Raw genomic sequence first — 6,000 nt, forward strand, 5'->3', positions numbered from 1 at the left:
AGCATTTGTAATCTGAGCTTTTCGTGTATTTCACAGCTATTCAACAGTATCCTATATAATGAAAAAATGGCAAAAGCAGAAAGGAATAAGTACAACTGCTATAACAAAGTGATAGAGATGTACGAGGTTATATCATTAGGGACTGTTGGTGACAACTTGCTGCTAACTACTTTGGCTGTCTCCCACATTAACTCATTGATGGCTCTGGGAGATGCTTTGTGAATAGAAGTCAGGCATGCATCTTCTCTCAGTTATGCCTTCTTGTTTTCATTTCAGTATTGAAGTGAAACACATGTAGATTTGATTAATTCTTTATGATACTTTGCTAAATTGTTCACCTAAATGTGAACTTAAATGTCAAAAGATTTTAGCAGATGTAACTGGGAATTAATTTTTTCAAGGTTTTCATGTTCACTTAGATGTCTGAAAAGATGGCAAGCTTTTCAGAAGAGCTTATTGTGGTAGATACTGAATCAACCTGGAAACATAGCCCTTATTTATAGATGTGAATAGAAAGTTCTTTTGAAAATCTTACTGTGAACACTCTAGAACAGTTTGCATTTAAGATGAATGCGTTCACAAGTTCTCAAAAAGTGAGGCTCTAGTACAGTGTTGCTTCAGCTAACTGGTACAGAATGAGTATAGGAGTAGCAGAATAGTGAAAAAGTGACAAATACACAGAGGACATAAAAATTCTTCTTTCTAAATGGCTATTGTAATCCATAATGATGTGACATTATTAGACCATCATTAAAGGATCAAACACAAGACATGAGTTTTCTTTAAAATAATTACTTCCAGCAACTACAGAAGTCATTAAAATTTTTAAAAAAGGAGGACATGCAAAGTAACTTAAAAATAATAAAACTCTATAAGCTAAAACTCTCCTTGAAGCTGCTGTAAGGATGCACTGAAATAATGAACCCAGGAACAGGAACTTCCAAAAATTTCTACTTCTATGAAGAGCAAATTTGGAAGCAAAATTGTCAAAATCCTTCAGTCACTAACTTTTCTTAGCTTAAGGGAAGCATAAGAGCAATTGAAGGGTCAGCTTTTTACTGGCATCCGTCTTCACAGATAAATATAACAACTGTGAAACACGTGATGTTTTCACCACAGCTACAATAATATTGTTCTCATCAAAGTTTCCTGTGGGAAGGATCCATACTTGCAGAAAGGTCAGAGAAGATGATAAGTAAGAGAAAGAAACACCTATTTCAGACCTGGAATAAAACTGAGGGAAAGAGATTTTAGAGTAGCTCAGCCTAGAGGAATACCCAAGGTAGCTGATCTTAGCGTTCCTCAGCACTATGCAAAATCATGTTGATTATCAACATGGTTCTTCCATGAAATTGGTACTTGAGAATAAGTATTGCTACAGCCTCAAAATCAAAGGCTAGAGCATGTTTTAACTATGCATATGGGGAAAAATGCTGAACTATTTTCCTTAGAGACTCCCACTTCTGACTGAAAAATAACTGCATTTCTTCATGTAAAGACAGCAGCATAGTGGCCATGAAAACAAACCTGCATCTAACTCACTATGCAACCAAAAGGCCTTAAAGCCTTTGCAAAATGCTAATTCTTTGTATACCTTGAGTTCTGGAAGTAAATGAGAGCATCTAAGAAAAGGATGCATTTGAATTGACAAACAATGAATTGTTGCAAACAAGCATTTCATGTTTCAAGTACTTGTCATGTCATTAATTTTTCTAATTAAGGTCTTCTTCAGAGGGCATTCCAGTCTTTTTCAGCAAAATTCTTCGGATTTATTAAAATAAATAAATCAGGATTAAGAACCACAACAAATCACCAATTCAATGGGAATTTTTCCCTTTTTATTTTGCAATTGTTATAACAAAAGCCTGTTTAAACACCTCCAATTTCCTCATGAAAGATGGATGATAAATTCTCCTTCTTTGCAGTGTACAAAGACACAAACACACACACTCTCAAAGTGTCAGGCAACATTTCACGTCTCATCTCCAGAAAGGAGATACATATCTACCAGGACATCTGGGGGCATTATTGCCCTGTTTTCATAATTCATTCCCATTTTGAAAATTTTGAGAAATTGTACCTATGGTCTAGTTCAAGTTTCAGTAACAAACAAAGAAAGGACCAGCATGATAAGTCAAATGGAATGAAGAGGGAATTATACAAACTTGAAATAATATTAAAATATAGACATTTCATCCCTCTGTTTGCTCCTAGGCCTTTCTCCCAGTTACAAATATTCGAACATTTGACTGTTGTTCAATGTTTAACTTCACAGAATTAAATCAAAGTTAATATGAATTGTTGTACATTACTATCTGCTTTGTGATGCATGTGCTCTTTATCAAATTTTTAGGAGTATTTACCCTTACAATAGGGTAAGTCTCTTATATGAGAGTAGACACACTAATGTTAATTTTAAGGCTCTCATTTTTAGTTTAAATAATTCAAAATCTTTGTAGTGTACAATTGAATCCTCATCTACACATCAATTGCATGAATGAGTTCTATATCACAGCAGCCTATGTAAACTACATGGATTTTTAATTCTAGGTGCAATTTTCTCCTTACTTCCCAGGGATTGCTACACACCACACATTGCACAAGAACATATACTCATCTGAGGCATCTCTCAGCAGTTAACATGAAGAAGCTCATGTTTTGCAACAGGTGCTACCAAATCAAAAGTGGTTCTTCACCACTCTGAACTGTATTTGGGTTGATTTTATTTCTTTCATAAGCAAATAAGCTGAAGACAAGATTGATTGACTTGCTCCAGCTATCTGTAGATTCAGTAGTAGAGATCAAATCCAGCATTTTGCTGCAACTTAGTACCAAAGTGCAGTAAAAAACAATGGTGAAATCCCCATGAGTGCAGGCTTGTTTTGGATTACAGCATCCAAAGAAGAAAAGGGAGAAGTATTAGCAGTCATATTAGGCTGACTATTAGGCTGAGTACAGGGACATAGTCTCAAAATCCGTATTGACTTCTGAATGTTACTGGAGCATTTCATGTTGTACCTTTTTAAAAAAAATGCTTTTCATCACAAAGCAAGATAAAATGTTATGAAAAAAAAGACAGGGACACAAAATGGCCACAAAATATATTTCTGAATTAAAACTCCTGATAAAAAAAAAAAAAACCAAACAAACTATTTTTTAAAATAATTGCTATCATTTCAATCCTGCCAAAATATTTAAAATTCTCTGTTGGAAGCCATACTGTCATAATTCTTTGTGTCCAGCTCAGTTCAACCAGTAATGCTGTGAGTGCAGGTGAGCCTTTGTCTGGCAACACAACTGCATAGTTCCTTTCACTCTAGTTTCCATCAGCAAGAGAGGTGAAGCTTTTGCCTTTTGTTACTTTTAAAGTGGTAAGAATCCTTGATGTGATAAATGCAGTGTTTTTCAGAGTGAAGAACAGTTTAATCTTCATGAGATTGCTCTAATTGCTTGGCAGTACTTCATTAGGGCTGGGTTTTGTCATTATGAGTCAGAAAATGGATTGCTGGAATGCCAAGAACAAGGTTTTGGCTGCTTTGACTTTCTCATTAGAATACTTGAAAAAACTCAACAGGTTTATTGTGGTTTGACTTTCATTTCTTTCCCCATGAATTAATCAATAGGCTGCAGAATAGTCTGGAAAATGAAAATACTTGTAACATTAAAGCTATTGCAAATGGCTCAGCTTCTGTAAACAAGCCCCTAAAAGATCAGGTCTATTTGGACCTGGTTCTCAATTTCTTATAATTTAATCGAACTGCAAAATATTTTCCAGTTTTCATTCTGGATTCAAGGCATGCTGCTGAGGTAGAATGCATTTTCAGAAGAGGTCTGTAAGCATTCAAGAAACAGCTTGCAGGGAAAACACTAGGAGCAGAGGAAAGCTCTATCAGAAACTCCCTCTGCTCTTCCCACTAGGACCTGCATCAGGCTCAGTGTTGCAGAGGATTTCATCACATCTATGACCACACCAAGAACAACTGGGTCTGTGTCTCTTCATCATGAATTAATACAGACTTGGAGCAGCTTCGAATCCTCTGGGAGCCAGGGCTGGCCTTGACATAAATTTCAAAAATTTCCCTCTCTTTCTCCTCTTCCCCGAGCCAGGGATGGAGCAGTGCAATCTCTTCTTGGACTGCTGGTTTAATTCAGCAGAACCAAAGTTAAAGCTGAGAAGAGTAGGGGGTGCAAGACATTCTGAATGACAAAGCTGCACCATCAAATTGCACACAAGCCAGTACCCAAAACTTTCTACATCTAACTAAGGAGTGGAAAATAAAGTGACTGAGGTCTAAAGTTAGGCTGCTACCTTGACCTGCAAAAAAGCACTCTTTTCTATTTTTTTTTTCTTTGTCCTCCATTTGAAACTGGCACAAGAAGTCAGAAGTAAAATTATTAAGGGATTACTTCAGAGTTTCAGACTTCAGAAATTTTTTTCTTGACAAATACCATGGGTGTTGGGAGAAAGCAATGGGAAAGATTTTAACAATTAATAGAAAAAAAAAAAACTAGTGAGCAATCACTGTTTGCAGATCTGTGCTGGTATCACTGGATGCTTGTGCACAAATGTGATGTTTTATCAAAAAAAGGTGCTATGTATTTCAGTTTTAAGTTATCAAATAAAAATAGCAAAGATAATTTCAGCTCCTTCCACAGCACTGGGAGCTGGGAAAGGGATGAAAGTGGAAGTGGGAAGGAATATTTGTGGAATGAAAAAATTCAGAATTTCTTTGGGGTGAGAAAAGAAGAGGAAAGATTTATATAAATCTCTGCAGGAATTGCCAGAAGAAGAGAACACATTTAATCCAGGCCTGATCCATATGCAGCTTTCTGAGAGTCTGCCAGTCTATACATACAATGCTGTGTGCCACACATCATCAATATAATTTTGTGAACATACTCACTCAGAAACATTTGTGCCACAGGCATTTGCACATATAACCTCTTGATCCAGGCAGCATCATCAGAATACATGGCAGGGTTAGTAGGCCTGTGAGAACTTAGACTTTGAAGAGACCAGAAAGCAACTACATGGAGAGCTCAGCCAACAGGACTCTGAAGTACACAACCGACAGCTATGGGCTCAGCCAGCAAAAGCAAATGCAAGCACTTGGCACAAATTCCTAGATGGGAAAAAAAAATCATAGACATCAGAGTTAATCTATGTTAGGACATTCAGGAAAGTTCATCTGGCATATTTCTTAATGTTGATTGGCCACACAATCTTAAAACAAGTAGGTGACCACTTAAACAGTATGAGCAGCTGACATTCAGCTTCCTTAAAAAAAAAAAAAAAAAAAAGAATTAAATAAAACAAGCTCAACTTCAGCCATTTGTTTCACTGAAAATAAGTCCACAGGAAAGGTACAATGCAGTTTAGCTATAATAGAATTATATAATGTCTGAATTCACTGTAGTAGAAATAGAAACCCCAAAGAGATAAGCCTAGACATTGCCAAATGAAAATTCATACAAGAAGAGAAAATCTCTCATATAGGTATATGCCTTCTAAGCTAACAGATTAAGAGCAATTTCCTTTTCTCAAATGAAAGTCTGGAACAAAATAACATATGCTGATTTATTACAAATTCTGAGCAAAGCAGATTTTCCTACACTTCATATTCATAAATCCGATGAGGCCAATCTTTGTATCACGCAATCTGTGTTTTCAGCAGAATCATCCTTAAGGCAGCCAAATATGTCAATTTGTGGGGTTTAAAAGGCTTTGGGTGTAAACAACACATGCATGTTCCAGGGAATTTTAGCCATTATTGACTCAGCAGGAGCAATATGGGATCTATGGACTATAGACCATATTCTCTGTTCTCTCTCTCTCTTCTCCACTTTTATTTTTGTCTTCCCTTGCTTTGCCTGGGGAAAACAAACCTCTCATATTCTACTCCATACTCTGTACTGAAGTTTATTGTGCTACTGGGGACTTTGTGGAAGAGTGTTTCTCCTATTGAGGCAGCATCTTTTAGAAATTTCTTTTGAGGAGCT

This window comes from Erithacus rubecula, assembly GCF_903797595.1.
Source record: "Erithacus rubecula genome assembly, chromosome: 3".
Taxonomy (NCBI): domain Eukaryota; kingdom Metazoa; phylum Chordata; class Aves; order Passeriformes; family Muscicapidae; genus Erithacus; species Erithacus rubecula.